General features: G+C 38.8%; 3 long non-coding RNA genes across 3 annotated transcripts; 2 read left to right on the top strand and 1 right to left on the bottom strand.

Annotated features, from left to right (window-relative positions):
* The first annotated feature begins 134 nt into the window (after nt 1-134).
* Nucleotides 135-25534, top strand: LOC135297993 (uncharacterized). The gene is made up of 4 exons (XR_010359947.1): nt 135-453; nt 22033-22156; nt 24449-24518; nt 25366-25534. It is a non-coding gene; the product is annotated as an uncharacterized LOC135297993 (long non-coding RNA).
* LOC135297992 (uncharacterized) lies at nt 1560-3129 on the top strand. Its single transcript, XR_010359946.1, has 3 exons — nt 1560-1657; nt 2562-2631; nt 2861-3129. It is a non-coding gene; the product is annotated as an uncharacterized LOC135297992 (long non-coding RNA).
* LOC135297991 (uncharacterized) lies at nt 1653-4495 on the bottom strand. The gene is made up of 3 exons (XR_010359945.1): nt 3458-4495; nt 2186-3005; nt 1653-2107 (listed from the first exon to the last, which is right to left on the bottom strand). It is a non-coding gene; the product is annotated as an uncharacterized LOC135297991 (long non-coding RNA).
* Nucleotides 25535-27039: the final 1505 nt, after the last annotated feature.

Here is a 27039-nt window from a genome sequence, read left to right as displayed (position 1 = left end):
CAAATTAGGGTGTGCATTCTTATCTGCACAAGGGAAATTAGCATGCATCACAGTTTTCTGGTGTTTTGGAAGCTAGCAAGATCCCTACTGAGTTCTGTAGGCTAAAGTGGCATATTTAGCCAATCAAAGGGAAGTATAAAAGTCCAAATTCACCAACGCACTTTGATTCTTTCTGGAACAAGAGATTATCAATATATGCAATGCTTATTTGTGAATGCATATTTAGAAGAAAAGGGTTTTTGTCTTTATTGAGTTGTGTTCTGGGTCCCTAAAAGTTCACCAAGACTGAACTTGCCAGGTGAGTTTCCTAGAGGTTCACATGTGAGTAGAGGGGTGAAGGACACAGTTCAGTTAAGCTGATTGTTACCTTGTTACATTTCATTTAGGATTCTAAGGCGTTCAGAAAGCTGATGCAATCCAAGGCCTTTGGGACATTTGCCTGTTACTGGAGTGGTAAGTACAAGAGTTTGGATAGTTCAGGCCAAGGTGTCTCAGGAGTTTAAACTATGGTGCATGAAAAAGATCACTTTTGAAGCCAGGATTGATAGACTTTCATGTAGCAAGAACCACAATAATTATTCTAGGTCACATATTTATTGCCACGTTACTGGAGTCACAATGTCCGTCTCTGGTTTTTTTCAGAATTGCCTCTGGGACAAAATGGCAGGTTCCCTCAGAATGTGTGACCATTTCTCATTTGTTCTGGCTTCATGTTTGTCCCAAAACAACCCTGTTTGGACCTAGAGGCTACGGCCAGTAAATAGGATGTTTCACCCAAATCATTCTTCACCAGTTAAGTTAGGGAACAGTCAGGTTCCTAAAACATGGTGGCCCAGAGTGGCATATGTCTATACGGTTGTATGTTTCACTCCCCAAAAGTGTGAAATGATCCAAAGCATCAATGGAAATGTCGCTTGACATGCAGTAACTCCCTGACTATGTCAGAAATTACTTGGTGAGACCCTAGGCAGTGAGGCCAAAATGATGCTAAGGGGCTGTCTCAGCCCTGTTGCAACATGTGTAATCCTATCCAGTGCCTGGGAATTCCTGACTCAGGTACCATTCAATTTAGTGGTACACAGAGTGAGATACATTTTCTGAAGGAAGTAATGATATTTGTCAGGTAGGCAATTGTCAAAATCCAGTTATTAAAAAGTTATTAGAAGTGCCTCTGCCCAAATTAAGGTGTAAAAAAGACCATATGTCACTGTCAATAGTATTGGTTTTATTTAATTGTAAATATGAGAAAGAAAGGAAGAAAGAGAGAAACAGAAAAGAGGCAGTGGGACAGGATGAGACTGACAGAGACAGAATAGAGTATCACTGCTCCATGGATCCCCCTGGCATTCCAATGATCCACTCCACCTGGTCTTCCTGGTGGCAAAGGTCCCCCGAAAGCACAGAACGCTGGGAGTTAAAATACACTCAGGTCGGGTGACAATGCCCAGGTATGTCCCCCTAGGGCGGGTAGGTGGGGGCAGTCTTTTGCAACAGACAGGGTCTGTTGCATTACCTGCAGTCCTGTGGTGCAAGGCCTCTGGGCAGCACTCGGGGTGGGTCTTTGGTGGATTGTGACACCCCCTCAGCTGCCCTCTCACATGAAGCTCCTGTGGATGTGGCTTGTGGGGTTGGGGAGTCCATAGCTGGGCCAGTCAGTGTAAGGGAGTATGGGTGATCACTGCCTCTGACCAGAGCTTACACCTGAAACCTCCTCCCCCCACCTTGTTTCAGGGAGTGGGGGGGGGGGGGGGGAGTCTGTGTAAACCTGATTTCTGTGGGCTGTGGTCTCCCCCACCCCAAATTCAGCCAGAGGTGACTCTCACCATGGCTGCTGGGTCTGGTTCTCATATAGATGCATTACTTTTCTCCAGCCTTGTTTGTTTTTTGCTAGGTTTGGTGATTGAATAATGGGTTTCTGTTTGTGTAATCAAATAGTTTGACTTTTCAGTCCAAAGTTCCACTCAGGCATCCTTTAGGAAGGAATGGCTTTCTTTATACAATTTAAGACTTTACATCAATGTTTGAGGCATGAGCTGTTTTAGTCTGTGACAGCAACTCATCTGTACAGCTCATCTGCAGCTGGACAAACATATTTGGTCTTTCTGGTCTGTAGAAAAAAAGGGCATCTTTTTTGGTCTGGTCTCTTCTCGATGCGTTAGAGGAGAATATCAACTCTAAATCCCACCTTAAGAATGCTGAGCCAACAGAAATGTAGCAATAGAGGACTTCTTGCTGAGTTTCATGTGGTCTGGAAGAATTCCGAGGAAAGGTAGTCTGGGTATCATAGTGAGCATGCTTAGGTTAGGCTGAGTGGGGAACTTCTGGCACCTCACTTTCCAAGGAAAGGAAAGGGAAATCTACCCCCTTGACTGTTGAATACACAGCAGAATTCATTGGGAGCCTGCTTTATACAAAGACCCCTTCTAATTATCTTTTGTTCAAGAGGTTTCAGGGAATTGTGCTCTAGTGTGCTCAAGGGAAAGTAAACACTGAATATGACACAACATTTGGGACAGAGCACCTCAGCCAGGCTTTTACATCTCACAGTTTTATGCCCACAGCCAGCTGCTGCCAGCATGGAAGATGCTTCTGGTGACTTTTTCCAGAGCCTCATGGCACAAAATTGCCATGGTAAGTAAGTATGGCTCATCTACAGCCATGATCCATCTGCCATGGCTTTTGCAGAAGTGCAGCCAATTCATTTCAGGCCTGAAATGAGCACTGATGTCTGCAAGTGCCAGGAGAGTACTTTTAACTGTTTTTCTCACAGTGTTTTCTGTGAAGCATGGACTTATGCAAAAATGAGATTCCCTCAAAACTGCTGTCCTGCTTCTGGCCACACTGCCTCTGTATCTTGCAGGAAGAGGCCGTGAGTTCAGCACAGCATCTGAACAAGCCATGGGTACCAGGCCTTCACAAGACAAGAGCAGAAATAGCACAGCCAGGCTTGGAGCAGCATGGACAGCTGGGAAGCCTGAGCTTGCTCCAGTCAAAGTGCAACATTTCTGAAATTAAATGAAACCATAGGCACATATAAAAAGTGCTAAATAGAGATACAGCTTTGCAATCACAGACAAGGTGGCAAGTTCTATCTCCAATAAGATGATTCACAACAGAAATTAATACAGCAGTGGGGCCAAGAAAATACTAATTTTCAATATGGAAAAAAACTATGATTTCTGAAGCAACTAGATGTAAAACAAAAACTGATTAGTGGCTTAAAAGGAGTGACTAATCAAACTGCCTGAAAATAAAACTGAGACTTCAGAAGTACAGAAATGTTAGCATAACTGAGAATCTGCAGAATAGCTCAAAAGAAGAAAATCACTTGGAAATCATGCCAGCAGCTGCTTAATAATTTACATATTAAGTCAGAGAGAGTTGTTAGAAGAAGCTTTGCCTTCACCAAGCTCAAATGAAAAGTAGATGTGACCCTTCTAGGACAACACCTGTATACCTTGTTCCACAGATTATTGCTGCTCATTTTTCTGTAATTTGAAAAATAAGGGGACTAAGCATAGCAGATTTGACCTTGTCATAGAAGGAAGTCAGGTTGGTCAAGCAGGACCTGCCTTTCCTAAACCCATGCTGGCTGAGTATGATCCCCTTGTTGTCCTGCATGTGCCATGTGATGGCACTCAAGATAATCCTCTCTGTGACCTTCCCCAGCATCCAGGTCAGCCCAAGAGACCTGGAGGTCCCTAAATCCTCCTTCTGAACCTTCTTGTAAATGGCCTCTGTCATGATAAGACTCTGTCAACTAGACTCCTAAAGAGACTAAAGTCTGCCCCCAAGAAGTCCAAGGCAACTGTCTGGTCTGTTATTCCCATTCCATATGAGAATGGAAAAATCTCATTGGATGACCACTAAGAGGCCTTCAACCATCACAGCACCCACCAGTCCTTCACTGTTCACAAGCAGCAGGTCCAGCAGGGCACCTTCCCCAGCTGGCTTCTTTTCCAGCTGACAGGAAATTATCTCCCACACACTCCAGGAACCTCCTGAACTGTTTCCTCCCTGCTGGTTTGTATTTCCAGCAAATATCATTAATTCCTTCAGAAAACATGCTTGACTCTGTGTCAGCAGACATCTGGTAAATTGAAGTTTCCCATAAGAACAAGGATTAGGGATTGTGAGACTTCTCCCAGCTGCTTATAAAAGATTCATCCTAACTGAGTAGTCAGAACAGACTCCTGCCAGAATATCTGCCTAGTTACCCTTCCCCCTGATTCTTCCCCATAAACACTCAATTCTTATCTCCACTGTCATTAAGCTCCAGTCAATACAGACACTCCCTAACACAGGGGGCTGCCCCCACCATGTCTTCTTCCTCGCCTGTCCTTTCTGAAGAGTTTATGGCCATCCATTGCAGCACTGCTGTTTTGTGAGTCATCCCACCATGTTTCCATGATGACAGCTATGTCACAGTTGTCCTGCTGTGCCATGGCTTTCCACTCCTCTTGTCTGTTGCCCATGCTGCATGCATTGGCATAGATGCACTTCAGCTGGGTGATTGATCCCACCACCATTTTGGGTGGAGAAGCCCACACAGTTCCTAATATGACCATTCTCAAGTGTATCTGTGGCTTCTAACCCTTAAATAACTCTTGCAGCTTTGCTGCTGCATGGGTCTCCATTTCCTATTCCCACTGAGACAGCAGACCACCAAAGGGCCTCACCAACACTGTCCCTCAAACACTGGTGTGCCACCCCAGGCTTATCTTTAGCAAGCCTGTTTTTTTCTCTCTTCTCCCTTCAAATCTAGTTTAAAGGTCTTGTAATGATACCTGCTGACTACTGTGTTTTTCCCCTTTGAGAGAGGGAGAATTCACTATTAATCCCTGTGTTACATCCTTTGCTCCTTACTCACCTTCTCCCCTATCTTTTCTTCTTTGAATTCTCTCCAACATTTTTATTTTTTCCTTCTACTTACTCCTGTTCCTAACTGACATAATTACATTCTTCATTTTAAAGTTAATTTGGCATTAACATAGTTAATGCTTGCAGCAATGACAGCTCTAATACCTATAACCTACAGAATCCTCAAAAGAAAATTTCTTCACGTCTGTTTGTTGTTTCTATGTGCCCACACCCATAACACAACAGAGGTTGAAGAGAAAAACTTTGTACAAAAGATCAGCATAGCTTACTCACAGCCAAAGTAATAGTAAGAAGACAAGAGTGTCAGAGAAACCAGAAAAATTACCTGTTGCCATGAAAAAGACCATATTATTTAGCCCTTTGTGTCTTTCTGTGCTCAGCTTAGGCAGATATATGTCCAGCTCTGTGAGCTTGGAATGACCAGCGAGATCCCAGGGCATGCTGACCTTGCAGTCACAAATGTTTAAGAATAGGTAGCACATTTAAGTGCTATTTCAAATGTAGGCATCTGAGGAGACAAGCTACATAATATAACAAGCCTGTACTAGGTTTGCAATATCTCCTGTTACAGTATGCCACTATTGCATGTCACGTTGAGACAGACAAAAAATGTGTCTCCATCTGCAAAAAGTCCTGGTTTTGACTCAGTTGCTTCTCTGAATGGTGATTATCCAATGAGATGATGCAGAAACAGTGAATTTCTAGCCCCAAATCCTGCTTTGTCTGAATGCAGGCTTAAGGAGGTTACGTGGGAGTAGTTACACAGGTCACATTTGGAAATTGTTTTTCCTAATTTTAAACAGAAATACTGATTTCTGTATGACCTGAAGAAGGCATGTGGATCGCAAAATAAAATTAAAAAAAAACCAACGATCCTGAAGTAATAGATACACCTGATGCTATCTAATGGAAAGTTAAAAACAAAAGTCAGCTTCCCTTGGAACAGACTCCTTGGAACATAGTGTTTTCATGTGACTGTGAAGAGAACAAAGAGCCTCTTGTCTCCAGCTAGTCACCTCATAACAATAGAGATGAGGGCAGCTAATCTTCACTTTTTTCTAAAAGCTCTCTGGGCTCTTGAAATTATTTGGCAGCTTCTGTGCTGTTTATCATGCCCAAATTATGAATATTCACAGTGTGCTCTCACTGGATCCCTCACCCCTTTACTGAAGGATAGTTTTGCAGATGCATATTCCCTCTGTCTCATTGAGCTAATCTGTAAATAATGGGGGATTGTGCATTGGAAGTTTGCATTGGCATTAGTTATATGATTACTGTTTTGTGGCCAGTCATTCCCTCAGTGATTAACCGTTCATCCAGCCATTCATTGCACTGGCACAAGCAGGAGCTCTTGCAGTCCCTTGGAATACCCTAACAGACAGATAATGAGCAGAAAGGACAAAGAAAAGTAGAATGCGAGATATCCATGGCATCTGTCATTTTTAATCAAGTTTATTCTTCTCTGTCAGAAACACGGACACATGAAAACACAGACATGAGAGTCTCCCTCCTCCTTTCCTTTTGATCTGTAGTAATGGTAATGATTAAACTGTGACTGTTTGTTCCTGATTGAAGCTTTAGTTTATGGTTAATAACTTCAGTCTTCCTTGAAAAACATCAGAACAGGCTTTTCTTAATCTGATATTTTTGTGCTCTGAAACACTCCTTACTCAGACCAAATGGAAGAACTCAGAAAGACTAAAATATGTGTCTAAAAGAGTGCTGTTGACAAACACCAGTAGAAGCAGTGCCTGAAAGGCATGTGGCACAAAGTACATAAATTTGCAACTGCACATTACTCACAGAATTCCCCCCAAGTTAAAAGAAGGGAGAGTGCTCATAATCAGCAGGCACAATGCTTGGACTTATGTACTGATGAAACAATTTATGAAAAGATAGGAGGATACAGTCAAGGCCAACAATGTGTAATGTAATTCTTCTAAAAATTAGAACACGAGGAGGGAGAGAGAAAAAGGGTAAGCATAAGGCTGGACAGCTACTGGAAATTGCTGTGTCTAAACAAATAGTGATGCTAAAGGTCAATCTGAATATGAGTTGGCAGAAGTAAAAACAAAGAGCTAGTTGAGTAGCGATAGTTGTCATAGAACTTCTAGTCTATAAAAGGTTTATTCAAAAATTTTATTTCTTTTGTTTAAAGAGATTCTTGTGTCAGCTTTAATCTTTCTAATACATCAATAATGCTTTGAAGACTTGTTATTTTACCAACAGCATCAAGGCCCTACAAGGACCTTTTCTATAACCAAGTTTACATATGAACAAATGTGGCAAAGCTGTCAAATTTGAGAGTTTCAGATGAAGGCTGGCATCCTATTGTCAATATTTTCATAGGAGAAACTTGGTGTTTTGAAGGACAAATAATTATTGATGCAAGATTTATATGGAAGCATATAAGCCAAGTCAATCCAGTATCAGGAGGTAAAATGTGGATGCCATCTACCACAGAAGAAAGGCATGCATCTCCTGTAGGACTAATAGCATCTGTCAGTTTAATCTGTCAGTTAATAGGTCTCTCAGATACCCTACATCCTTTAAAATGTCACTGGATGTCTATTTTTAGGCACTCACATTCCTTGATCATGCTCAGTTCTTTTCACATTAGTTCTGCACTCTCTAAAATCCATTTCAAAGTAAAACTTTTGTTTTAGTACCAGGGTTCCCTCTACACTGGTAGGGTTTCCTGTTTTGAAAAGACACATGAAGTAAAACAAAAATTGTAATTACCATGATCTCAGAAACTGTTCTCTCACATCAAAAAACCACTCAGTTTAGCCTTTATGAATCGATCTGGAAAAGGAGAGAGATCAGTTGATCAAATGCAGTACTTCCCATAGTTTTAAAAATGAAACGCAATAAAAATCCAGCAGTAAATTTTGTCAATTAAAAAAAGTTCCAAGATGAGATACAGACACAGAATGTTCTTGTTTTCTAATGGTGAAACAAAAAAACCTATGGCTCTTACCTGATGCCTTTGGTGACATGAGCTGATCACTGTCCAGAAAGGTAACAAAAAATATATCAGTTATGTAAGTTGTAACAATTCAAGCCCTTCAATGAAGCCCTTAAACATTCATTTAATTAAAGTCCCATTGACTTCAAGATCCTTTATATTAAGCATTTGAGCCAGTGCTTTGTTGATTCATTAGATGATAAAGTCAGTTCAGTCAATATAAATGTTTTAGGGGAGCAATTACACCTTCTCAGGCAGACAGAAACAAGACATAAAATATAACTAGAGGTAATGATATAAAATAAAGCCAGAGACAGTGAAATGAGTACATACATTTTTAAATTGAGGGTCATTATGCATCAACACCAGAATATCTGGCTTTTCCCTTTTTAAAGTCACCATGTCAAGACAGATGAAGTTTAAATTCCATTTAATTGTACCTCATTTTTAATGTTGCTCACAATCTCATAAATCCTTCTGGTATTAAAGCTTTTATATTAAATCCTTTGACACTGATATATTATAAGCCTATGCATTAAAACCTGTACATTGTATTCCTGGATTCAAAGTTCATGGTTTAGTTCTGAGTTATTTGAAGGCATCTCTTTAAAAAAAAAAAACAACCCATATGTCATCACCATTTAATTGATAAATACTGCATCTTTATAATTTTAAAATTACATTGTTGTATTAAGGATTCAATTTAGTAATCTGTATTCACCAATGTAGAGGTATATGAACTATTCAGAACGTGTATGGAATCATCAGAACTCCAAGCATTTGCAAACACAAACTGTGCAGTTCTGCCTGTGATAAAATGGTGAACTTAGAGGTAATGCACTTTGTCTACCCGTTAGTCCATAAGAAACTGTAGTATTTTGCAAAAGCACTTTTGTTCTAGATTTACTGTTTTTTAGTAAGCCTCATGCACTGTAAATGCTGTAGCTATGGCTGCAAGTTATGCTAACATGTAAACTGGTTTGCACTCCTATACCTTCAGCTGGAGTTCTTACTATCAGTAAAAATAACATCCTGGAAATCTTGTATAGAATTTGATATGTCAAAAGCATTTGTCAGAATGGAAGTCCTCATTCTGCTTTATATTGGCATTGGACTCTCTGATGCCTACCAAGTTTAACATCAGAAAATTATTCCATCCCTTACCCTGCATTACAAGTTGTTCAACTTCTTTTATTTTTTCATCCTCTACTCCAGCATTACCATAGAGTTATCTTTTCCCTTAGCCCTGTTCCCAAAATCCATTTTGGTGTGAAAAGAGCAGAAGCATGTGCAGGAAAATGAAGGTGCATCAGTTGCCACCTCCATAGCCTGTGGATGAAAAGAGCAAGACACGTGTAGCCAATTTTAATCAGATTTCAGTCTTATTTTCACTAGTATTTGCCTAATACTCTTGCATTGCACCTACCCCACACTAGTTATTGTGCTTATTGACAACATAATATGAAATTAACTACCTTAACACCAACAAATAAATGTAACTTCAAACTAATGAGGTCTAGAATGCTGCAAGTTTCCCAGCAGTGTATTTTATTTTTAATGCAGAGTGGTAAAATATATTCAACTCTGCAAAAACAGATAATGCCTCTAGGATAACATGCCTGAATGCATCAAAACAGAAAACGTGATGGAGCAATGGGAAAAGGGATTCAGAAAGGGAAAGTTGCAAACAAGGAATTAAATTGGCAAAAAGGGAAAAACGAAAGAAAAGGAAGAATAAAAGGCTGCAGTGTAATTCAAAACCTTTAAGGTTAAATATATAATTTAATCAGGAGTAAGTTAAGGTTCATCAGAACAATTTTTATTATTTATTTCTGTATATATTGTAGACTAGTAAGGTAATAACTACAGTCTTACATAAGTTTTTGTGGATCCTTGTACTTTTCTTTTTGTATCTCAGTGGATCCAATCTCTTTTGATTTGAAAAAGAATAATGAGCTCAGTAAATGTTTTGGGTCTAAGACGCCTGAAAGATTTCTTTACTCAGAGACGTACTTTCAAAAGTCTTATTAGTAGAGGACATATTCTGTATTGCCCTCTCCCAAGGGTTCCCCAGGCTGGGGAAATGAGTAGCTGAAGAGGCACAATGTCTGAGACTTCTCAGTGTTATTTTCACCTACAAATGAATTTGTATGCTTTATCTGTTGCTTCCCTAAGCAAAGGGAAAAAACAAACCTTTCATCTTTTTCATCCAAAACTCAAATACTGCTAACAAAAATTATGTTTCTTCCTTTCATATCAACTTTTGTCCCTCCATCATGGTTAACATTGACCATTTCAGGTATATTTATTTAAACAAGAAAATTCTTTTCATGCAAATCAGGTCAGCAGCAGTGACTGGGACAGAAAATCAATAGGGGAAAAGAGCAATACTTTGGCAATGGAAAAAAAGAGATTGCTAAATATTTTTGCTGCCACCTTCCTTGCTTGTTACTGTTCCACATCCAAGATAAAACAGGAAATGAAATTCTAGGCATCAGGTCCCATCTTATTTTCTTTAAAATATTTTGACATATTTATCACCTAGGAAATAATGGAGGAAAAATTAGGAATTAAAGGAAGAACAAAATTAGGAATTCAAAGAAGAAAAGCAATTCTCCTTCCTTTAATTTTTTTTCTGCAGAATGATGGAAGTATATTACTGAAAATGTTGAACAGCTCTGGCTGCTGTATTTCACAGAAATGTATGTCTAGGCGCTCAGACTAGAAACGTGCAGTTAGCATGACTGATAACTCTAAATATTATTCTTGAAATTGTTTAGCACTTTTCCTGTTTCAGAACACAGCAGAAAGAAAATATGCAGCAAATTACTTGCAACTTTTTTTCTTTTAACATCTGTGCACATCTGTATTGACTAGTCTCAATGAATCTGTTTCAAATAAACATTTAAAGCTGTCGCACAGATAGGGCCTCCCCTAGACAGACACAAGGGTACGTGGCTGCATCTGGTAGCAGACTGCTTCAAGAAAGATGTTTCCTCATTACCCAGGTCTGGCTCTATTCTGCCTTCACCATTGCTTTTTTCCAGCTTCCCTAAACCATGCCATCAGCATAACAGTTGATTTTTCTGCCGTTTATGACGAGTAAAAAGCCTTATCTTTATCATCCTGAGGTGACAGATTTCAAGTTTCCTCACACTTCTGAGAAGCTTTGGGTCAGCTCTGCCTCATCATGCCTACTTAAACCGGAGCAAATAAGCTCCCTGCACATATTTACAGTTGCAAAATCTCCTTGTAGAGTCACTCTGACTCCTTTTATCAGTCTGGTGTAGTCAGTAAATAGAAGACCCATGAGTTCTTACACAGTTTTCTCTACAGAGAAAGCCAAATTATGCCAAACAATAGTATTAGAATAATCAATACAACAGAGATTGCACTCTTTATTTACATGTCAATTGACTTTTGAGGAGGAAAATGAGGGTTAACATCTCCAGAGATTAAGATCCAGATCAAAATTACTGATTACTTTTCATAAACATTGTATTATTTAAGATTTTGGTTTTCACTAGTTGTTTCACATTTGAATATGAATATCCTAATTTTATGTTATTATATTTTCCCTACATCATAGAAGAAGTGTTCCCTCAAATTATTACTGCCATAGAAATGTTTTTAAAGGTATTTTGTTTTATAAAATCATTACTTTTTCTATATTTAGATCACATTCAGATTATTCAGGATTAATGTCATTATAACACATTTCAGAATATTCATTAATTTTGATTCTTGAACATCTGGCAATCTGGCAATAAAATTACTAAAAACAAACAATATTTGTTAGTTAGACTCTCAGACACAGGCATTCAAACAGAAGTGAAATCCAATAAATGCAAATTGAAAAGACTGCTGGCACTTTGAAATCAAAATTATCTTCTAGCACAAAGTTAGTTTTAGAGCCTGTAAGTGCCTTTCATTTCTGAGCTCCTCCATATGCTCTGGGGATTTTTACAGTAACTTTTATGTTTTAAAATTCTACCTTTGTTGCAACATGAAGGATCTACAGAAGCTGCAAATTAAAAACTTGTTACTATCCATGTGTGCAAGGAATCAGAGGAGATTGGTTGCAATTATAATGACTCCATGCATAGTTTAAAGTACCAATAAAAAAAAAAACTATCACTTAATCTTGTATTTACTTCTCAAGGCAAATATGCTAATATAATTATGTGATTATATGACATATTAATTCAAACCCTTTGCTTTTGTTCAGTCCAATGATTGGAAATGATGAACAACTTAATTAGAGAGAAGTGATCAATTTGTGATTTATGTCAAGTTTCATTTGAAGTTGAAATTGGAATTGCACATTTACCTTTAAAAGAATTTTTCTGTTGAGCAGGACAAATTTTAAACCTGAGTCCAGTTTTCTAACTAGGAATGTATTCACTGTAATTACACAAAATCACAGAATTAACTAGGTTGGAAAAGACCTCTGAGACCATCAAGTCTCACTTATGACCCAACACCACCTTATCAACTAGACTGTGGCACTGAGGACCACAACCAGTCCTTCCTTAAGGATCACCTTAAGGTGGTGACTCCACCACCTCCCTGGCCAGCCCATCCCAATGCCCAATCACTCTTTATGTTAAGTATAGCTAATTTATTCTCATATATTTGTAATTCAATATTTTAATTCAACTAGTACCACCTCTCTTAATTCATTGATATTTTTGGAAATTTCTGCCTTTCCGAGTCAGTTTGTGCTGTTTGCAGAGGCCACAGCTCAATGCAGTGCAGGCCTTCTGCATGTCCCACTCCCAAGTTCTTTGCCTGAAATCAGGTGGAGCTAGACTTGTGCCAGAAGACCATTCAGTATGGGGGCACTGTGGATGAACAGCAAGCCTGGGCTCCTTTTGCCATAAACATCACATGAAAAGTTGAGGCATTTCTCATTGACAGCTAACTATCATGGGCAGGTTATTTCATGATAAGTGACTTGTTACACCACAAACATCACAACCTGGCTCTCTGCAGACTGCTGCTCAGTGCTGAACACAGCTGCCTTGCTTCCACTGCCAGCTACATCTGATGAACAGTATTGCCATGTTTGCCCAGAGCAGGTCCGGTGCCAATAAACCTTGAAGACCAAGGCTGTCTCTGTGCCACAGCACAGACTGGAATTTGTATTCACTCTGTCCCCAGATCTGTTGGAGAAAATTGCATGCAGGGAGGCCCATGAGCATCTCTGCAGAGTCAGTTTCCACTCTGCAGGGCTGTCACTGACTTGAAACCAGAGCACCGAGCTCATCCAGACAGTTCTGGGCAGAGCCCTATGGCTAAGGCTGTGCCACACACACACAGCCTTAGCCACACACACACATTGCTCCAGATTCCAGCAGGGTGCATTTGCTTGAATGCAATGCCAAGCTTACATTGGCTCCATGTGCTTGTCTGGAGTGTGATGCAGAGATGCCCAAGTGACTTTTCAGGGGCAGCTTGCAGGACAGTGCAATAGTGCAGCCCACCTGGCAGCTCTAGAGTAACCAGCCTTCCTGTTACCAGGGAATCCCATCTCCCACAGAAGTGCAGAGATGACTACAGCAAGAACAACATCTTTTTAGTGTTTCGTGACTGAACTCTTAGAGAGTTGTTGTTATTTATGTCATAGAATCTGTAGGCTGGGAGAGACCTCTGGATGGAAATAACCCATTCCAGCTCCTTTTCTAAGCAAGCCCAGCCCCCAAAACTGAACTCTGGGCAAACTGTATAATTGGATCTGCTTTTAAGACAGTCAGTGCACCGCTATTTCAGTTGTTTTTCATTAAATACCTATGAATATTTATTATTTCAGGATATAGTCTTTGTGATTCAAGGCGCTCCTGCTCTATTGTAAATCTAAACAGAAACTTCTTACCCCAAACTCACTGGCTCATAGTTGTACAGCCAGTGAGCTCCGTTAGAATTCTTCACCTGAATTTATTCACAGAGCAGTACAGTGTCATCCGCAGAACAAGGCTTCAAACCCTTGCAGAGTCACACAGATTGCTGTGGTGTCTGTACAGATAAGCACTGACCTACACAGTTTCATGTGCAGTGGTGCACATGAGCCAACATACAATGTACAGCCAGCAGCATCTGTGATATACCAGGAACACATTTTAGAGAAGAATAGGTAAGAAATCTGGTAGTATTTTAACACAGCACAGGAACCAGCTAATCTACACAAAAAATAGCAACACAAAACAAAACATTAAAATGACAAATGAACAGTGGTTTAGCTGTTAGTTCTTGTTTTGTATCATTGCTTCCTACTAATATCAGGGCAGTAAATGCAAGAGCTTCTAAAGTGGACAGGGTCCTGAAGCTCTGGATGACACAAGCACATATAGAAAATGTCTAATGGACTCTGTCTTGCATAAAGCCATATTCTTTTAATTATTCATGCTAGACCTAATATGGTTTAGAAATCTCAATGAATTTTAGAAAATAATTTTCTAGACACAGATTTAGGAGGACAAGCACTCCAGCTCGAGAAAGCTGTGGCATTCTGTATAAATTGATCAATCAACACAAGGAATACATTGTTCAACAGAGAAAAGCAGACTACCTCTTCCTCCAGAAATTAAATGCCTGTGAAATAGCAAAGAATGGCACTATTTTCACTAGATTTATCTGTAATTGTGATGTCATTTCAGTTCACTTGTTCACTTCTTCCATTAAAACAGCTGCCAGTGTTTCTGAAAATCATAGTGTCAGCTGACACCAAGAGCACAAAAACACTGCAGCCATCTCCTTAGTGTTTTCTTGTCAGTTGAATAAGGAGCAATTTCACTTCAAGGCCAAATTGATCCAAACAAATCAAGAATAATTTTCTCAGATGTCCTGTGTCTTCAAAGCATTATTTCCTTCTTGCAGCTGATGCACTTCCATGGATTGAAAGAATTGCTGAGGCCTTTCTTTGTTTTATGTAACTGTTTCCTTATATAAATGTTTTTCAGGGAGAGGGAGGGAATATCACATATTCTAGTCTGCACACAGTGGCACTCAAGAACAGGTTGATCAACCATTTGATGGCAGCAATAGGAGCGCTGCTCCTGCTGTGCTCTGAGGCTGCCGTGGGCTCACGGGTGGTGGTGTGTGCCTCAGCAGGTTGTTGGCTGAGTGGAGCAGCCTTGTAAACTGCCCTCACACACTTCTGCATTTCTCTTGCTCCCACAACTGAAGAACAGCAAAGGTATACCCAGTGAGGCTTTTAAAAAATGTGTATGTTAAACTTTGTAATATGCCTGTAATATAGGAGGCTCTATGTCTCATTCCTGTGTTCTGAGTACTCCACAGAAGAGCAGTTTATTCCAGCTACCACCTAGCATAGCTGCTTGCTTAGCTTAAGTAGCAGAGTTTCATGTGTGGGCTTGGAGGTTCCCAGGTTCAGGCACTGAGATGCTTTGAGCACAGAATTTTTTATTCTGTTTTAGTTTGGGTCTGTTCAAGGACAAAGGAGAGACATTACTCTCAGCACACTGTGAATCAGACCTTTGTCTAAAATACAGTATTTTTTGTAACGAACCTGAAGTTCTGTTACTTGAGCACCCCAGCAGAAAGACTGAGACTAAAGCACTACTTTACTGTTTTACTTGGAGTACCTACAAAAGGGTGGTACAAGGCTTGCTTGGCTGCTAAAATTTGCAACCCTCACTGAATGGAAAACAGAGATTTGCAGTGCAGCTGAAAAGCAGTGGCTGCAATATTTCATAGTACCAGGCTGTAATTGAGCCAGGGCAATGAGGAGAAACAAAAACTCAGTTAGCACTCTGCTTTTCCCCACCGGTAAATCAGAAGCTGATTTTGCCAGTAAATTGCTAAAGCATTTGCATACAACAGCAGTGTCCAAAAAGAGCATATAAAAAGAGACTATAGGTACAGCATATGGTGGGAAATACCATATGAATGTAGAAATAACCCAACAGAAAAATAAGGACATGCTTTGTGTTAAATTAGCTAAGAGCTAAATGAGATGCTATTTAATCAGTAAGTGAGCAATCCAACTTAACCCCTTTTTAGTAGGCAATTAATGATGGGAGACTTTTAATCCCACAGTTAAGTTCTGCACAATATCTGAAACATGACTTGATTCTTACCTGGTTTAGGTGTATTACACTCAGGTCATGGTGAGCAAAGAAACTTTGAGCAAGAAAATTTATTCTTATTCTGATGTTGGTTTAGTGGCTTCTCCAAGGATACCTTCCTAATGGGGCCAAACTCCAAATCCTTCACCCTTCAGAAATTCATACACAAAAGCCAACCTAAGGCTTGTGGTCACACAAAGAAACATAGGAGAGATCTAGTTCCTTTCCTGCTCTCTCTCTCTCTCGTAACTCTCTCAGATATAATTCTTGAGACTTATGCTTATTTTCTCATTTTTCTTAGCAGTACTATACCTTTTTGACAGTGATGCTAACCCAGGATTAGGATAGTACAGAAAACATGCTTGTACTTCTTACTTGTAGGTGCACCACCAGTCTCTAGTTAAGTTCTACTGGAAGAGCTTAGCTTTCCCAGCACCTCTAGGTAGGTTACTGGAAAAATGTTTCAAACTAAATTACCTCTGGAAGAATCTCTACATCTTAAATCAGCTTCTAAAATCAATTTCCAGAAATGTTGACAAACAAAACCTGAGAAACAGACCTTTAGGCCAATTAAGTTGTTTTATTTTGTTACTGTTGACTTTGATTACTTTTTTTAAATAAAATAGTTTAAATTTGAATATTTTAAAAATCAAATTATTTTTAAAAGTTTATTTTTTATTACCAAAACAATGAGGCATCAAGAATTTGCAAACAAAAGTAAGAAAACGTCACTGAGCAATTTACATTAAACTGAGTCCTTGCTCTGAAATGTGTACGGGTTTGGCTATTTAAAATTTTCAACAGAAAGGCTTCATAAAAAAATTTTCTTGGCGGTTGTATTTTACACATTTTTGTAAGCATCCTTTCCCTTGATCCTTCCAAATAAGACATTACCAACTTACTTGTCAATAGTGAAGCTTAAAAGCAGAAAGAAAAAAATCACACAATCACATAATCAAAAAATTGGTGAGTTGGAAGGATCCCACAATCATCAAGTCTAAATCCTGGTCCTGCACTGCACCCTCCCCAAGAGTGATCCCCAAAAGGCACATCCCCATTTGTCCGAGAGCATTGTCCAAATGCTTCTTGAGCTCTCTCAGGCTTAGTGCTGTGACCCCTTCCCTGGGGAGCCTGTTCAAGTGCCCAACCACCCCCTGGGTGAAAAACCTTTCTCCAATACCCAACCTAAACCTCCCCTGACACAGCTTCAGGCCATTCCCCTGAGTCCTATCACCAGTCACCAAGGAGAAGAGATCAGTGCCTGCCCTTTCTTGTCCCCTCATGAGGAAGCTGTAACTACAGGGAGGTCTTCCCTCAGTCTCCTCCAGGCTGAACAGACCCAGTGCCCTCAGCTGCTCCTCACACAGATTCCCCTCAAGGCCCTTCACCATCTTTGTTGCCCTCCTTTGGACACTCTCAAATAGTTTTATGTCCTTTTTACATTGTGGTGCCCAGAACTGTCCCCAGCACTTGAGGTGAGGCTGCCCTAGCTCAGAGCAGAGCAGAACAATCCCCTCCCTTGCCCAGCTGGAGATGCTGTGCCTGCTGCCCCCAGGACAGGGTTGGCTCTCATGGCTGCCAGGGCACTGCCGGCTCATGTTCAATTTTCCACTGACCAGGATCCCCAGGTCCCTTTCCCTGGCACTGCTTTCCAGCACCTCATTCCCAGTCTGTCTGTACATCCAAGGATGCCCATTCCAGGGGCAGAATTCAGCACTTTCCCTTGTTCATGCTAAATAATATACTCAAAAAGGCATTGCATAACCAGTCCAGGCCATAAAAAAAATGGAAATCTAAATCAGAGTGTGAGGCTGGCTGGGAAGAGGCAGTGTTATCTGTGCATGCTGGTGTGGACAAGGAACTAATGCTCAGAGAGATTAAGGGCATTGTTCAGCAAAACCCTTAAGCACATGTATGAGTAATCCCACTGCTGCTCAGGATGTCATTACTGCCAAAAGGAAGGTCTGCAACCCTTTGTGTTAATTCAGGGCCCAGCTGACCTTTCCAAGGTCACACAGTAAATCTGAGATAATTCCTGGATTTGGACTCAAGCATCTTGTTTTCTACCAGTAGGTCTTGAAAAGGAACCCAGTCTCTACTTTTCAGTTTAGGTTTATCCCCATTTGTTGTGGTTTTGTTTAGAGATAGATAGATAGATGGATAGATACCTACCTACCTACCTACCTACCTACCTACCTACCTACCTACCTACCTATATACATAGATATAACTTCCATTAAGTTATCGTCCTAAATTTGTTGTTTTCTGATGAAGATATATTGCAATGCCTTGGTTGCATCTGGTCGTTTTCCATTAACAAACCGATGCAAATTTAGAAGGGACTTCTATGTATTCAGCCTTCCTAAGAGAAGCTTTTAAGACAAGAGTCTAAAAAATGATCATTGCCCCAAGTAATAGAGTCCCATGTACTATAACAAGACCATTTGATCAAGACAGCTAGAGGACAGGTACCAATTTTTAGATGAAGTCATATAAAAGTCTACTTTTTTTCTTCTCTCATCTCACCTCTTTCTTTCATACAAGAGAAGTTGCATAGGAGGCGAAGCTATTCCTAATCCCTTGTCACAACTCTCAAACCAAAATTTAGATTCAAATGAAGTGATAAATAGATTTGTGATAGATAGAGGTTTGGTCATGAAGTGGAACTTGTTCAGTTTCATTGCCAGGCTGACAGGGCAGGAGAAAAAACTGTGAGAGAACTGGAAATATGTTCATCCTGGAGAAGAGAAAACTGAGTTACATGAGGCGAAGGGGAATGGCTGGCACTGATCTCTTCTCTGTGGTGACCAGTGACAGAACCCAAGGGAATGGCCTGAAGTTGTGTCAGGGGAGGTTTAGGGTTGGTCATTATAAAAAGGTTTTTCACCCAGAGGGTGGTTTAGCACTGGAACAGGCTCCCCAGGGAAGGGGTCACAGCACTAAGCCTGAGAGAATTCAAGAAGCATTTGGACAGTGCTCTCAGGGACATGGTGTGAGTCTTGGGAATGTCCTGTAAAGGGCTAAGAGCATGATAATCCTTGTGTTTCCCTTCCAACTGAGTATAATTTGTGATTCTGTGGTTCTGAGAACCAGTTACATAGACAATGTTACCAAAACAAACCAAGAACCATTAAAAGGATGAAACTCCATAATTTGCCATAGCTTTACTTAACATAGTTTTATGTCTCCAAGGACAGTAACATGAGCAAAAAAATAAATTCCTCCTTCAGTATATGAAGACTGTCATCAACGTTGAATGAGTGATTTAGAGAGGCCCATAGGCACAGTGCAGACAGCAGGCTGCAGAGAAACCCTTCACTAGCAAATATTGCACATAGTGGTAAAAGCTCTCAATTTGACTTATTCAAATAGCAAGGCTTCCAGTTAGGCTTGCTTAAGAGTTCCTACAAATCATGTGATTACTCCATTTGGAAGGCTGTCACTGAGCTTCATTTGTGCTTGCATACATTATAGAATAATTATTGACCCTTATGCACATTGGTTGACACCACCCATTCCTAATGATGTCAGGGACTTTCCACTGTAACACCTTGCTTACTAATATTTTTAAGCTTGCAAAACTAAATTAGCAGAAATTTTTCAGTCCAGATGTTTGCCTGAGATTACACTTTTTAATGGAGAAATTTCAGAATATTTCAGCTAGGAACCCATCCAGAAAAATTATTTAAATGTTAAAAGCTTTTATCCTTGCTTATAGAAGTTCCATTGGCCTCTGACTCTGCAAAAAGACCATAACATTTTTCAGAGCTGAGCTTTTTTAACAAGAATATTCCTTTTGCCAGTCCGCTGAAAATCACCCCACATGGCTTCAGTCAATACCTCTGCCAAGTCAGGATTTGCTTAGTAAGTCCAACAGAAATTTGCCAACATTTCTGAGGTTTAAAAGCAAAAGTTTATAAAGATGTGTCTTAACTAAGAGTGCTTGAAAGATACCTGGAGCTAAAAGAAACTAGATGCTCTCCATTCAGACAAAGAAGACATTTCACTTCCTTTGTGAATCAACAAATTCACATCAAAGAGAGATGGAACTTTTCATCCAAACAGAAAAGAATCCCTGAATTTTGGCCAAACTGGAGTGAAAAGAGGCAACAACTTTTGCTTCAGCACTACTTCCCTTCCTCCTAGGTGTTCAAGTTTCTGCAGGATGCCTACTCTGAATTTTTAATTTAGTTGGAAAGACATGGGTTGCTATTGATCATCAGCTTAATCAATTCATACAATCTGAACATCAGCATGCAATACTGGCAGAATTTTGTGAAGCTCTATTAAATTAATAATGCACTTATTTAGAAAATATAGAAAATGGGTTGCTATTGATCATCAGCTTAATCAATTCATACAATCTGAACATCAGCATGCAATACTGGCAGAATTTTGTAAAGCTCTATTAAATTAATAATACACTTATTTAGAAAATATGGATACTGTGCAGCAGCAACCATCAGTCCCTGTAGCTTTGCTTCTTGGCATCCTCTTTTTCCTCTTCCAAATGAAAATACTTTTGTTTACAGAAGTAGATTTCTAGCATATCATAAATAAACATATTTAAATCCTACCATCATGCGAGCAGCAGCTGCTCCTAAGAAGGCATGGCTGTGGGATTTGAGTGCAAATCCAATTTAGTTCAGTCTCCAGCGGCCACTGCTCATAAACCTGAGCATAATTTGTTGCAATTGGCAACTTCTACAGAAAGAAACTTGCAAGTTCCCTAGTACTATAAAGTATATATCTGCTGTCAAAGTCTGCTTTCTGCAGGGGTAGAGGATGGAGAAAACAAGAACTGAATACAGTTTTCCAGTTCCTTCTTTGGGATCCAAGCATAATATATTATCCTTATTAAGGTTTTCTGAGAAACATGAGCAATAGGGAAACCACTGGTTTAAAGTCTGACACCACGTTATTTAAGTTTTGCTTGAGAGGAAGATTTAAAATAAAAACTCAATTGCTGAATTATTGAATAAATTAGTATGGCTGAATATATCCGGAGAGGTATTTGATGAACACTTGGAAACATCTATCCAATGTAAAACAGGAGAGTTTTTTCCCACAAAACAAAATAATTTACAGAACTGTCTTATTCCAAAGATGCTGGTAACCTAACTCAGCTGTAGGTGATACTATAACAGTTGCACAAAGGCAACACAGGTACATTGTAGTAAGTAAAATGAAATGGTGATCATCTTCTGATGCTGAGGCCAATTGGCACAGCAGAACTGGTACCCTGCAACTAAACCTTTTCTCCAACCCAGCACATGGTAGTTTCATCTACATGAACAATTAAAGCACTACACTACTCTCCAAGAAATGCCTAGATATCCTTTGTGAAGATATTAGAAGGCAAAAGAAAAACCCAAACCAAGGAGCACACTGACAAGTCATCTGGAGGGAGAATTTAATATCTACCTTGTAATCTTAATTTAAAAACAAGCAAAAATCCCCAACCAGGATTTGGGTTGCTGAATAGTTTGTATTTTTAATATTGTGGTCTCTTTTCTAATGTATGAGTCAGCCTTCCTCCATCAGGTACCAGGTGCAGTTCTCAGCAGTTACTCCCCAATGAGACAAGTACTTTAAATGACAAGACGAACTGGTCTTGATGCTGCAAGATAGGGTTCACTGTCCACCTCTGGTTTTTGAAGCCTTAGTGTCAGGAAGCCCTTCCAAACTTACTACTCCCAAAGGAGTTCTCAGGAACAATTTCCAGAGAAATAAACCAGCAAGAAAATTTTCTACTCTGTGTCATGGCTCCTTCCCAAAGAGCTTAATAAAAGTAACTACAAGAGTGCACATCAGTTATGATCAGTTTGGCCAGATATAGCAATATCTGGCACAACCTTTCCATGCACAAACGTGACTCCATGCAGTATTTCCCCAGCAAAGGTCTCTGCTAAATAGGTGTCTCTGTACCACTCTGTGGTGTAGATTTTCCCTGGAGATGGCAACATAAGTAAGTACTGCTTCTTTGCGGGCACTGGCAGGGGTACAGGGGGAAAAAAACCTCTGAAGTCATTGAGGTTTACAGTATTTTTCCACCTATGTAGATGGCAATTTCAGCAATTGTTGATTGATTTTTAGGCAATTGCAGCAAGTAGCTTTGACTACTGAAATCAGGAGTGCAAGGACACAGGAGTAAGGACAAGCATTGCAGAGAAAGTGGAAAAAGACTTTGCATGGCAGCGATAACACAGTCCCCTGCTGGGTAAGCTTCTTTATTTGCTTATCTAAGTTCAACTGCAATGTGACTGAAAGCAGGCCTGTTCTCTGCAGGCACGGTTTTAGCTCCAGCCTGCTTCTTGTGTGATCTGCCCTGTATCTGTGAGACCACTTGATTCTCCAGCACTATGCATGTGCACCCATTTGCCATAGATTCCTGCTCTGAGAATCTTGCCAGTAGCACTGCCCTCCATGAAAAATTGCTAAGAAATATTTTTGTTCTTTATTGGTTTTAATGAATGTTTAAAAAACATTGTTTATACATTTTTTTCCTGATAAAGCTTTTACAAGAGCAGACAGCTTGCAGTCTTGACATTCAAGCTATATAAAGGAAAATGTGAGTTATATGCTAGCATACATTTTATTGTGAAATACAGCTATACCACCTTTTTCAAAATTCTGTCTTGTGTGTTTGAAAAGAAAGTACACAATGGGCTAGGTAATTTTCAGGTTTCTTATCTGCCTCTAACTAGTCTCCAAACATTCACACAGTTGGTGAGAAATGTGTATTAAAGATCTTGGAGATTTTCTAGCAATTTGTCTTGCCATTTAAGAAAAAGGATGCCATAGGGAGCAGACAAAAATTATGTCCTTTAAATATATATTGACCTGTTGTAGACAAAATCCACTGCTATTTATTTGAGATATTTACTTCTCATTTATTTCATGTTTTTCCACTGTCTCCTCTTATCCTTCATGCTTCAGAGAATATCTATGAAACAGTGCTTTGATGTTACCCCAAGGAATTCATATACAGCTGTGCAGAAGTTGCCTTGTAAACATATCCCCTATAGACAAAAATTCCCAAACTGGAAGTCCAGCAAGAGAACACAATAAAACTGTTAAAGACTGCTAAGAAACAAAATAATTGTGAAATTCATTTCAAAACATGAGAAGATTTGCTAAAACTTGAAAAATGTGAATATACACAATTTGACCATTGTCCTATTAGGAATTCCCAGGAAGTAAGAAAACTCACTGCTTTAGCAGTCTTCTAAAACCTTTCTCTTTCTCTCATCATAGCCTGTAAAGCTCCTCCTAAGACTTCACAGCAAACTAACTTTCTTCCAGGGAGAAACACATTTGAGATTTATCTAGGAGTGCTTGACAATGGCTTATTTACACTTCATTAAAGATATTTATTTGGATAAATTTAGTGTTTTCAGTAGATCATAATATAAGAAGCTTTCAGATTTATGTGTAGTCTAAGGCATTTTAATAGCTAAAATAAAGTTGGTAGTACAAATTAAGTCATGTATTTACACATGTTTTTGTGAGGCCACTGCTTAAACAGCAATACATGGTGCTTATTCTGATATGACCAATGAAGAGCTGAAACTCACAAGAGGACTTTAGGAAGGTTAAAGTAGTACCAGCCTTCAAGAGAGATTGAAGACAAAGCGCCATATTGTAGACATATATTTTTCTCCTAATATAATAATTTAGAAAATATTGAGTTGAATTATCAGTAAGCAAGCAAAAACTAATTGAGTTGTCTTTCTTAAACTGTGCAAAATGATGATGAATAAATCCTTCTGGGCAAAAATGATTAGTTCTTATGATAAAATTAAATATGCACTTACTACTATGTGGAGCATTTGTCTACTGATCAAAGAAGACAGTGATTAGGGAGCAAATATTGATAGAATACATATAAAGGATTTGATTGTTAAATAAATACTGATACTGGAGGAAAACACTTTTTCAGCATATGAGTTCATCTTAGCTGAAATTTTTATTTGCTTCAATAGGGATTAAAGGTAAACTTCGCACTTGCAAGAAGCAAAGATTTATTGGAAAGTAGTTGTGGATCTGAGCAGTCACAATGTGCACAGAAGTTTTCCATAGTCAGATGTTAAACCTATTGCAGATTTGTTTACCAATGATAACAGCAACATGATAAAATTATGTCTTCTTTCATGAAAGCAAATGTCAAGTAGGTTGTCAGCACACAAATGGTACATGGAGTTGAATTGATCTTGGAAGACAATGCAAAAAAATAGCTACAACTAATTTATTTCCAATTTTTCTGTTTGAATTCTTTTTCCAAATGATTCAGCATATTGCCTTCTGCTCTGTGAAGTTTGACCTTTAACTGTGAGCATGATTAATGCTTGTTTGTAATTTTTTAAAATAAATTTAATCAAGTCTTGATCATTTGCACTTAAATTATCACGTATTATTAGTTCTGTGAAAATTATTTTCATCTGAACAGAAATTGAGATCAAAGTTCTTGCCTGTAGAACTTTAATTTTTTTTTCTTTGTTTTACTTTCTAGAAAACGCTGAATACTGGCAGCATAAAGCCTCCTGAATATGTTGGCCAGATTAATGTCCTCCTAATAACAGGTATTTTTTCCTGCCTCTTGTAGGTGGGTATTTAAATGATTAATCTTTCTGTTTTCCAGTTTGTGCTTAATCTATTAACATATTGATCTATAAACTTCTGAGATTATTTGCTTTAGAGTTGCCTGGAATTCTGAAAAAGAAAATGCTGTTTTAAGTGCCTCTTATGTCTTCTCTCTTGGCTGTCTATTAATTCCTTATCAGAAAAGTTCTAGAAATTTCAAGTTATATTCAAGCAATGTTCAACCACTTAGTGATAGTTAATAGAATCCATATAATGCTAACACAATATAAACTCCCTCTCTGCCTAATGATTGTGTTTTAATATATGTAAGCAAGGAAATAAAAAATGTCTTCCCTTCAGGACCATCAAAACTTTGACTTTCCTGTGACATCTTGATTTTATTCTCTGGCACTTACAGGACCTAAAGAATAGCTCCATAAAATCCTCAACTTCGTGTCATGTGCCATTAAGCTATTCACTGGCAGAATCTTCTTTCTTCCATACACTTGCTCCTAACACAATGCAAGCACTAGAGTAAAGCTGTTTAGTTTTGTGTTAATAGTTGTTTTTAACTGCTTATCCATAGGTTTAATTTTCCCCTTCACTAGTTGGGTATATTCCAGTGAATGCACTACTATCAAACAAGAACCTGAAAAGAATAAAGTCAATTTTTTTTTATCCTAAATGGTGAGGCATTTGTATGCATATCATAAGCACAGACAGAAGCAAGGGTGAGCTAAATTTTGATTAGAAAAAATCTAGTCTGTCGTAATTGGGTCCAGGCAATCATAATATTGAAAACAAGAGTACAATGAAAATAATCGAATTTGTATTCCTTCTCTGCAGCAGTGTCACTGGTTTTGGATTCCAGAAGCATTGTTTATCTGTGGTCTCCAAGGTGAACTACAATGCAGCTGCAGAATCACCTGACAGACAGCTTGCAATGCAGCAGCATCAATTGCTGCTCTGCTAAATGAGATGTTGTTTTACAGTAATGGAAAGAGGCTCAAAGTAAAATAAAACAATGGTACAGAGAGGAATAAAGACATGTTGAAGAGTTTCTTTGAATACACAATGGTTGCAGCCATCTGGTAATAAACAAAAAAGTCTCCCAACCACAAAATTGAAACTGGTGGGTTTTGGTAGAATGCTGATCAGCAGAGAAGAAAAATCTTATAATTACAGCAACAGATTTCCTAACATTGCATTACATATTAATTTAAACTACTATTGCTTGTATTAAGGACTGCAACTCATCACTAAGTCCTCTGGCAGATCTCTCGTTTTCAGAAAGGCATGTTCACATCTTTTCTAACAATGTGCAATGAACATAGACTGAAGATGATTTTTTTGTTTGTTTTTCTCCACCATACAGTCTATTCTTTTGCAAGACATTATTACCAAGACATAATTTAAAGACATAATTCAATTTACCTAAACTCCAAAGACTGAGGCTTCATTTAAATTATACACAGACAGAATGTGTCTTGAATCTCGATGCTTATTATGTGACTATCCTGGATCTGAGTTTCCCTTGCCTTGTCAGCACTTCAATGTAGGCACATGTTCAGCTGGCTCCAGGATGTTGTACCCTCTATACCCTGAAAGCCTGGATCAATTGGTAAACCCCTGTCTCTTCAGGAGAGGCTGCATCTAGTGGCTTAGCTGTACTCTTCTATAAACAGGGAAGCCATTAATAAGATAAACAGGCTTCTTGAGGAAAACAAATTGTGACACCCAAGGTAAGAAAAGAAATTGAGACATATGATAGAATGTGACAGGCAATAGGGGGAATTCTCCCAGGAACAGGAAGTAGCAAGTAATGCTGAAAATAACAGTGATCTAGCTTTCTTTTATTATTACTTTTTAACTGCAATAAGAAGGTAATGCATAACTATCATGGACTGAAAAATAGTGAGAGTCACTATTTTTAAGAATATCTTGGAGCTGAAAAGTGAAATAAGACCAACGAAATGTTCTTTACCATGAAAACTTCCTTGACTAAGGATTTTATGTCAGAAGAATTGTCAGATTCTCTTATTACAGTCATCATATTCATTGCTTTCAAAGATCAAATATTTTTCATAATCATGAACATTTGAAAAATTTTTCACCTTTCACTGATGATTTTTACTGCTCATGAATACTTCTGCATGTGTCCTTGCCCCTCAGACATCTTTTCTGTTTCTAATGACAGTCAGATATCTGTCTTCCTTTTGATCTGACATAGCATTTTTCTTCCACAATGTTACCAGATATTTATTATTTCCTATACCTGTTTTTAATATACTAATTTACTTTTCTCCTGGAATAAAAAACATTTTAGGAAGAACAATCAGGCAGTCATAAATTTTTCTTCTAGTTTGCTCATTTATACTTTCATTTGATAATGCAGCTTGCTATTTGTAAGCAAGTAAGAACAGACATTGAAAAGGAAGGTTCTTGTAGCACCTAGGAGTACCTGTTAATTGGTTTGCTTCTTAGGATCCTATTTCTTAATCAGAACATTTGCACTCACTC

This window comes from Passer domesticus, chromosome 3 (assembly GCF_036417665.1).
Source record: "Passer domesticus isolate bPasDom1 chromosome 3, bPasDom1.hap1, whole genome shotgun sequence".
NCBI lineage: Eukaryota > Metazoa > Chordata > Aves > Passeriformes > Passeridae > Passer > Passer domesticus.
Note: the sequence above shows the minus strand (reverse complement) of the source record. Positions and strands in the feature narration are given on the sequence as shown.